This window comes from Magnolia sinica, chromosome 5, assembly GCF_029962835.1.
Source record: "Magnolia sinica isolate HGM2019 chromosome 5, MsV1, whole genome shotgun sequence".
Classification (NCBI taxonomy): Eukaryota; Viridiplantae; Streptophyta; class Magnoliopsida; order Magnoliales; family Magnoliaceae; genus Magnolia; species Magnolia sinica.
In genome coordinates, this window is record NC_080577.1 from 34,928,956 (window position 1) to 34,938,992 (window position 10,037).

At 38.1% G+C, this 10,037-nt stretch overlaps 1 non-coding gene across 1 annotated transcript; it reads left to right on the forward strand.

The window, feature by feature from the left end:
• Window positions 1-7,464: 7,464 nt before the first annotated feature.
• On the forward strand, window positions 7,465-7,571 carry LOC131247510 (small nucleolar RNA R71). Its single transcript, XR_009171798.1, has one exon. It is a non-coding gene; the product is annotated as a small nucleolar RNA R71 (small nucleolar RNA).
• Window positions 7,572-10,037: the final 2,466 nt, after the last annotated feature.

Here is a 10,037-nt window from a genome sequence, read left to right on the forward strand (position 1 = left end):
GCGGTGTGGATCATACATAAACATCAAGGTGGATCTCACTCGTGGGACCCCAATTGCTGCAAAAATGGGTAACCCTCCTTACCCAACTATTCCCTTCGTTCTGGTACATTTGAGATTCAGATCGGCCTGATTTTTAGGCCCCTGGCTTAAAATGATTTGGCAAAACAGATGAAGGGCGCGGATGAAACATAAAGACCACGATGGGTTTGTTCACAACCCCAAGTGTAGGGTCAGATGCAGTAATAATCTTGGTGAGACCGGGGTCGAATCTACATGGACTAATCTCGTGTGTATTCTAAGAACATCTAGAAGTAAAACTAGAAGAAGATGAAAACCTAAATCTAGAAGTGTAGAGAGTAATTCTAAGAGATTTAATGAAAAACTTAAGAAATTCAAAGGTTGGAACTAGGGTTTCCAAGGATCCACTTGTAGAGATTAGGGAGATCTATGCTTAATTCAAGGACACAACTGAAATCAGAGTCCCATCTTATCCAGTTGGAAGACATCATAGTAAAACAAAATCTGCACTTCCTTTGATCTAATTTTCAATGGATAAGAGTTGTGAGAACTGGAAGAGATTCCATCATAAAACCATACCCAGGAGACAATGGTTCATAATAGGATATACCAATCTTATAAACAAACATAAGAGAATCATGAAGATTAGAAGGGATTCCGTCACGCAACCATGCCCAAGGGATGATGGTGAACAACAAGATTTCCTAATTTCATAATCTAAATACATGAAAAGAACATATTCAAAGCTATCACAGATTTACTGTAATTTAAGTCACAATAAACAATTAAAAACTAAAAGAATTCCTTAAGAATCAAACTAGAATCAAAGAAAGTTCAACATAAATAAGAATCAAAGTAATAAAAAACATCCCATCATGCTACAAGCATCACCTCTTAGCCTTAGCTAAGAGGTTTACCCAACCATAGACATGATTGAAACTAAAACCTTACAAGAAAGCATGAAAAACTAAGGAAGGAAGAAGAACGCTTGGTGACGGCTCTCTACGCTTTTGTTCCACTCTTCAAACCCTAGATTGTTAGATAGATCCCTAGGGATGCCCCGGGGACTCCTATTTATAGTTGTGCAACACCTCCTTTCATACCTCTTTGGAGAATTTTGGAAACTGCCTCAAATTTACGCACTCCGCGTAACTCTGTGTTATTTTGCGCATTTCGTTCAATGACATCGAATAGACTTCGATGTCATCGAAGATGTCTTTTATATGTACTTTTTCCACACTTTTATAGCTTCATCTGGACTCTATGACCTTCTATGTTATCGAACCTACCTTCGATGTCATCGAAGAGGCCTTTGATGTCATCGAGTATTGTTCAAGGAATCAATAACTTGTCCAAAATAGTCCAGAGTGTTAATACAATTTCTTCAATAAATTTGATGTCATCGAAGAGACACTCGATCTTATTGAGCAGATCTTCGAGGTCATCGAGGAGTGCTTCGAGTAATCGAAAATGATGCCCAATGAGTCTAGCAAGTTTTACTGAAATTCCAGAGAAAATTCAATGTCATTGAGCATGTCTTCAATGTCATCGAGCAAAGCTTCGAGTCATCGAAAAATGTCTTCAATTTGTCTAGCAACCAACTTGATTTTCCTTTATAAATTTGATGTCATCGACCCATGTTCGATGTCATCAAATGTGTCCTCGATGTCATTGAATGGTGTTCGATGACACAGTAAATGTATATTCTACACTTGTTCTTTCAGCTTCGTTCCTTCTCCGCATGGTATTCTTGAATCTTGGGACCTTGAAATCTTTAATCTTTATCTCTCAAGATCTATTCTTTACCTTGGTCATCTTGGAGCATCAAATTCATGCTTTTAGCACCTTTTCCAATCCAAGATCTCAAATTCACCTTACAACACAAACATGATTAAAATAAGACATTAAGCAGTATCATGTTCGTAAAACTAAGATATAAATGGGGTCCAATATATAATATTTGACCCTCAACACAATTCCCAACCAGCATTTTGCTAGTCCTATGCAAAAAATAAATCTCAATGCTTAATATTAGAGATCTTTTTCAGAAAACAATCTTTTGTGCACTCAAGGATGAATGGGTGGAATTAAGATATGAAAGTGAGATTTTGAAAACCCAGAATCCAATCACTTAGCAACCTATCAAATAAGTCCTTTGTCCATTAAATAGAGGCATAATTTGTATATCAGGTTTTTCAAGGTGCTCAATGAAAGTCCAATTACTTCCCGTACGAATACTATCAATTCATCTTGTTAGTTATGCTCATCACTTTAAGATCAGTTTGAAACTTAAGTACTGATTTCGAACTTATCCCCTTTTCCTTCTTTTTACAATTTTTGATTTTATATCGACGGTCAGTTTTTCTTCATTCTTTTTATGTTTGTATTCTTTTCCAAAATTTTCATTCTTTTTCACGACCTCTTTATCGATCTCCTGTTTTTTAATTGGTTCTTTTCTTTTTTTAAGGTGGGTAAAATTCTCCAGACTCAATTCTCGCCATCTATCAATGATTCACATACTACCAATCAGAAATGTCTAGTGCATCTTACAGAAGGTAGATTGAGTGTAATGTGTCTTGTAATTCGAATTAACATGATATTCAAGTTACCTCTTAATCAATTGAGTGCAAGCACTTAAGTGATAAGTTACTTAGATGATTAGACTCTAGCAATTCAAAATTCAATCTCTTTCTTATCATACTCAAGGCATTCTTAAGTACACAGTTCATTGCTCCCCAAACAAATTTCAACTTGAAACATTGAAATTTTTTTAAAATTTTGCCAAAACTAAGAAAACATTGATTAAGTTACCTAATCCCCCATCCCCAACAGATAAACCTACATTGTCCTCAATGTAAAAGAATAAGCATGCAATGCAAAAGAGTTAATGAAAAGAAAAGGGAAGTTTTGGAAAGGTAATACCTGAAGAAGGAATTCTAAGGCGTTTCCAATAATCTTAGTGTGAAGATAGGTTAGTACAAAACAAAACTCAACAAAGTATAAGCAAACTATCCTAAATAGTGAAAGCAAACTACCCTAGTCCTATGAAAGCGATAAACCTACCTATACCTCCATCAGACTAGAAGATTAATCCTGGTACACAGGATCAGTCAGAGGTATGGACATGTCCTCTGAATTAAATTTCTCAACAAATGGCTTTAATCGATGTCCATTTACTTTGAATTCATTGCCATTGTTTGGATTCTTTATCTCGACAGCCCCATGAGGATACACATTAGTAATAGTGAAAGGGCCAATCCAACGAGATCAAAGTTTTTCCGAAAAGAGATGTAACTAAGAATTATACAAGAGGACTTTCTGACTTGGTGTGAGTGATTTTTGAAGAATGTGTTGGTCATAAAACACTTTCATCCTATCCTTGTAAATTCTCGAATTCTCGTACGCATCATTCCAGATTTCTTCAAGTTCATTCAATTGAAGTTTGTATAGCGAGCTAGCATTGTCGAGATTGAAATTCAGATTTTTAATAGCCTATTATGCTCTATGTTCCAACTCCAAAGGCAAGTGGCAAGTCTTCCCGTAGACAAGTCTAAAGGGCGGCATTCCAATAGGGGTTTTGAATGCAGTATGGTAAAGCCTATAAGACATCGGTCAATCGAATTGACCAATCCTTACGGTCAGGGTTAACCATCTTTTTTAAGATGTGTTTAATTTTTCTATTGGAAATCTCAACTTGCCCACTTGTTTGTGGGTGGTATGAAGTGCTCACTTTGTGGGAGATGTTTTATTTCTTCATTAAGTTTGCAAATAGCCTATTATAAAAATGTGAACCTCCATCACTAATGATAGCTCAAGGTGTTTCGAACTGGAAAAAGATGTTCTCTTTTAAGAATTTAATGACCATTTGATAATCATTGTTCCGGCATAGGATCGTTTCGACCCAATTAGTGACATAGTCTACGGCGAGTAAAATATATAAATTTCTGAAAGATTAGGGGAACGGTCCCGTGAAATCATTTCGCTAACTCCCAGACCATCGACTATTGACATATCTACGTGATGTACAATGGCTTGGTCATTATGCTGTACGTGATGTACGTACGTGATGTGCTGCGTTGGTGACTACTCAAATGCATAGGTGACGAGCCCAAGTCCGACTGGATGAGCATCCCCAAGTTAATGTGCATTCATACATCCAGGCATTTAAATAAGACTACATCATATATTATTTTGAATGTCTTATTATTTTTAACTATACTTAGCTAAGGCAGCGATGTGTAATCTTGAGGGGAATTCACACTGAGTTAGCCACTCATCCATCAAATATATAACCATACAGGAACTACAGGTGACTTAAAAGATACTCATGTCCAGAGTGATAAAGAGCATGGTACAATTATCAGGGATGTATGACTGTATCTGCGAGGAGAAGTTGCATGATCTTGCGGCTCAAGATTTAGTGCATTTTATTATTTCTCTTGTGTAAATTATGTAATTCTTATAATTGTAAATATAAAGACATTGGTTTGTATAAGTCATTATGGGCAGCCACTCGTATAGTCTGAATGTAATGCGAATTTTCCTTTATGTTTGATTAATCTATCCTTCGCTAAACTGCTAACTCTGAGAGAAAAAGAAAGGAAAAAAATACCTGAATTTGACTATCTTTAAAGGTTAATACTCGGGTCTTTGGAGAAGGAGTCATATACTCGGATTTTGAAAACTCGGGGCATTGCACTTATCTACCTCAATTCCCTTGGACGAGATGATATGTCCAAGGACAATCCCCTTACGAACCATGAAATGACACTTCTCCTAATTCAGTACTAAATTCTTTTCCTCACAACGCTTCAACGCACATTTAAATTCTCTAAACAATCGCTAAAGGATGGACCAAAAATAGAGAACTCGTCCATGAAGACCTCTAAATATTACCCTATCATGTCAGAAAAAATTCTCATCATGCATTGCTAAAAAGTGGTAGGGGAATTACATAGTCTGAATGGCATCCTTCGGTAAGTAAAGGTGCCAAAGGGACATGTGAATGTGGTCTTTTCTTAGTCTTCAAAGGCTATCTCGATCTAATTGCACCCTAAATATCCGTCAAGGAAATAGTAATAAGAATGACCAGCTAGCCTTTCCAAAATTTGATCGATGAAGGGCAAAGGAAAGTGGTCTTTCCTTATGATTGTATTCAATTTCCTTTAGTCAATGCACATTCTCCAACTAGTAGTAACTCTAGTTGGCACGAGTTTATTATTGGCATTGACTATGATGGTGACTCCGGACTTCTTAGGAACCACCTGAGTTGGACTCACCCATTGACTATCGGATATCGGGTATATGATACCTACATCCAATAGCTTAAGAACCTCAGCCTTAACCACTTCTTTCATGTTTAGATTTAATCTACGTTGGGGTTGCTGAGAGGTCTTCACATTATCCTCTAGATAAATGCAGTGAGTACAAACCGAAGGGTCAATTCTCTTAAGGTCCGCAATCGACCATCCAAGGGCTCCTTTGTGCTCAATGAGAGTAGAAATAAGCATACTCTCCTGTTCCTACTTAAGGTGGAAAGAAATCACCACCAGGTATGTTTCATCTTGACCTAAATAGACATATTTTAAATCAGAGGGCAAAAGTTTTAAGTCAAGCTTCGGTGCCTTGAGGTTAGACGGTAGAGGCACTATATCCGTTTGGGTTAATTCTTCAACTTGTGGCCTCCACTGGTTAATTTTAGGTGCCGACACAGTATCAAGCATGGTCCCCGTCTCCCTAATCATATCATCATCCAAATCATGGGAGTAGGCCAGGCACGTCTCTAGAGGGTTAGAGGATAAGGTCAAAAGTGTTTTATCTTCTACGAAAGAGTTAATTGTGTTAATATCGTGGGAATCGTCATCATCCTTTAACTGTTTTGCTATATTGAAAAAGATATTTAACTCCAGTATCATATTTCCAAAAGAGAAACTCATGACTTCATTCATGCAATTAATGATTGCATTTGATGTGGTAAGCAATGGGCGACCAAGAATGACTGGAATTTGAGTGCTCATGTCCATGATGGGTTGAGTATCCAGGATGATAAAATCTATTGGTTAGTAGAATTTATTAACCTGGACTAACACATCCTCAGTTACTCCTCTCGATACATGAACTGAGTGATCAGTAAGTTGTAATGTCGTTTGAGTGGGTTTCAATTCACCCAAACCTAGTTGTTCGTAGATCAAGTAAGGAATCAAATTTACGTTCGCTCCTAAGTCAAGAAGTGTATGCTCAATTTGGTAATTCCCAATCACACAGGCAATGGTTAGGCTATCAGGATCTTTGCACTTCTTTGGCACATCTTACTTTAGGATGGCACTCACCTTTTCAGTTAGAAAAATTTTCTTTTTGATACTTTGCCTCCTCTTGGTCATGCACAAGTTTTTCTCAAATTTGGCATATGAAGGTATTTGTTTAACCACATCCAGTAAAGGAATATTGACCTTCACGTGTTTTAACACCTCTAAAATGTCCTAAGAGTTAAAAAGAGGTTTTGGTGCAATCAACGGTTGGGGGAAGGGTGTAATCGGCTTGCTTTCAAGTACCGGTTCTAACACTTGTAAAATGTTCCTAAGTCTATCAGTTTCATCTACCTCTGGATCCTTTGACTTTTCAACCCTTATTGGAATAGATTTATCAATTATCTTCCTACTCCCAAGAGTGGTGATAGACTTAGCTTGCTCCATTTGATTTGAAGAGCTTGGATCACTTATTTCGTATTGCGGTTTAGGATTGAGGAAAGGTTGGGCGGGAAGAATCCCTTTTTCCTCAGTTGAATTTTTTGTCTCATGCCCTTATATGGCCTTTGAAAGGTCTTGAAGGGTTTGCAATATACTCTGATTGATAAGCTCTTGGTTTTGAATATGTTTCCAAACTGGATCCTCTTGTGGTTTCCCTTAATTCAAGAATTGGTTAGGGATTCCTTGAGTAGCAGTTTGTCCATTCCTCCAGCTAAAGTGTGGATGATTTCTCCAACTAGAATTATATGTGTTAGAGATGGGTCCATTGAAAGGTCTTTGGTAGTTGTTCATGGTATTCGATTGCTCATTCAGTGCCTCTTGAAAAGCAGGTATTGTTGGGCAATTTTCAGTTGGGTGTATGTTACAAGCACAGATACCGCAAACAACTTCCTTAGTCTTATCCTTCTTAAGTTCCATGGCTTCGACCTTCCTTGTGAGACTGACCACTTTAGCATTTATATCATCATCCTCTTTCAGCAAGTATATCCCATCTCTCTCCCTTGCTTGAGTAAGCTTAGATGTGCTGCTAGATTTTGAGGAGATGTCCCATGATTGTGTAGTTTCAGCGAGTTTGTCAAAGTAATCCCACACCTCATCGACATTTTTGTTCATGAACTCCCCATTGCACATCATCTTTATGAATTGGTGCATGGAAGATGTTAGTCCATCATGGAGGAAAGTTGTTATGCACCACGTTTTAAAACCATGTTGTGGGCATGAACTGACGAGATCCTTGAACCGTTCCCAACATTGAAAGAATGTTTCATCTTCCTTTTGGGCAAAGTTCATGATCGACTTCTTGATGGTATTTGTCTTATGGTATGGAAAGAAATTTTTTTTTTTAAACTCCATCATGTCAATCTATGTGCCAATATATCGTAAACATAGTGAGTGCAACCATGTCTTAGCTTTTTCTTTCAAGGAGAAAGGAAAGAGTTTCTGCCTGACCGTGTCCTTAGACACATTAGGAAAGTAGAAAGTGGCTCTAACCTCATCAAATTCTTACAAGTGCGGGAATGGAATTTCATATTGAAGTCCAAGGAACTTTGGAAGGAGTTGGATTACTCCAAGCTTGATATCCATGTTTCCTATGTTTCCTGAAAAAACCATACAAGAAGGGGTGCTCACCCCCCGCCGGTTGTAAGTAATCTCGTAAAGTATGAGGTGGGGGTGCATGGTGCACCTCATTCTCATCCTGGACTTTCACAACTCAAGGTTGCGGCTGATTCACTTATTGATTTGCAGCCATAACCTCAATTAACTTTGAGGATCTCGAGTGGTGTCTAATCCTATGATGGATAGATAACCCCTCAACCAATCCTCTTTCACTCAAGAGACATCGAGTATTGTCATGGACTCACTTGGGCATGAAACACTCTCAACCCTCAATTTCAGAATCTAACCTAGACCTAAAAGAAATAAGCCTAGAGGGATAAGAAATCTGGAAAAAGAAAGGAAGAGAATTAGAAAAAAGCTACCAAATTGGAAGTAACTAATTTAAGATCCTGCAAAACAAAGAAAAAGAAATTAGTTTCTAAAAATAGAAATTCTACAATTAGAAAGTATCTAAAAACAGAAAACAAACCCTAATCTAGAAGAAGAAAGAAAGAGAATTGGAAAGAGATTACCAAATTAGAAGTTCCTATATTAGGATCCTACAAAACACGAAAGTTAAATTAGTTTCTAAAAAAAATAAAGAAAGTTTCTATCTTAGAATTAGAAAGTAGATCTAAAAACAAAAAAAGAAAGTTTCTAAACCTAGAAATAAAAAGCAAAGTTAGTTTTTAATATAACTCAGAAAAAAAAACTAATCTTAAACTAATTCAAAAACGAGTCAATCTTAAAAAAACACAACCGTGAGTCCCTGGCAACGGTGCCAAAAACTTGTTTATAACTGTAAGTGTAGGGTCGCAATGCAGTAATAATCTTGGTGGGACCGAGGTCGAATCTACAGGGACTAATCTCATGTGTATTCTAAGAGCAACTAGAAGTAAAACTAAAAGAAGATGAAAACCTACATATGGAAGTGTAGAGAGTAATTGTACGAGATTTAATGAAAAACTTAAGAAATTCAAAGGCAGGAATTAAGGTTTCCAAGGATCCACTTGTAGAGATCAAGGAGATCTATGCTTAATTCAAGGACCCAACTGAAATCAGAGTCCCATCTTATCCAGTTGGAAGATATCTCAGTAAAATAAAATCTGAACTTCCTTTGATCTAATTCTCAATGGATGAGAGTTGTGAGATCTGGAAGAGATTTCATCACAAAACCATGCCCAGGAGACAATGGCTCACAATGGGATATACCAATCTCATAAACAAACATAAGAGAATCATGAAGATTAGAAGGGATTCCGTCACCCAACCATGCCCAATGGACGATGGTGAACGGTAAGGGTTGTGTTCTAGTAAGTACCATTCCGTTGGCTTCCATGGTCCTTCCGGTCGAATTCTGAAAACCTTCGCACCTTATCCGACGTTTGCACGCGATCCTAAACCAGGTCCCACATACCGAAGTTGGTTAAAACTAAAACTTGTATCATAGCGACCGCACCGTCGTCGCGGTTCCAACGCCGTGACTTGCGCACCGAACTGATACCCAGGCTAGGAGATGTGAGCCTGCGTTCGTTCCGAAGAAACGTCGCGTTGCGAATATCGAGGGAATCTCTACGATATGTTCCATCAATCAATGTCAAGTACAAGCCTTACCCAAAGTACAACAACCCATCCCTACTTTTTTCAAAAGTCCACTATCTCTCCACCTCACCATTCCTCTTTTTCCCATTTTCAACCACAACCATACCTCTTATCACAAATTTGAAACACAATCCTACTTTCCCATCACTTTTCCTTACACCCACCACTCCATCCATCACTCTTAATGTTCTCTTTCTCTCATTTCTCAAATCTCTCAAGCAACCCCATAAACTCTATACGTCCAAGCCTCTCCAAGCCTTCCCAAACAACAAGTGTGGCCCACCCTCTCATCTCTCATCCCCACCATCAAAACCCCAACAACCTCCATCAAAGTCGGAGGCAAGGAGCTTAGGAGCTTAAGGAAGCAAGGAGGCCAATAAGGTGGGTGATCTACTGTTGTTTTCGATTTTAAGGGCCACTTGTTGTGGGACCCACATGATCTATGCATTATACAAGGGAGGGCCCATTAGTGGCGGGGTCCCTCCCCCTTCACGTCTGTCTCTCTCTCTAGCTATTATGATGGGAGTGGGCCCCACAAATGTGTGTTATAGATGTCCATCAAACGGTGTGGCCCAT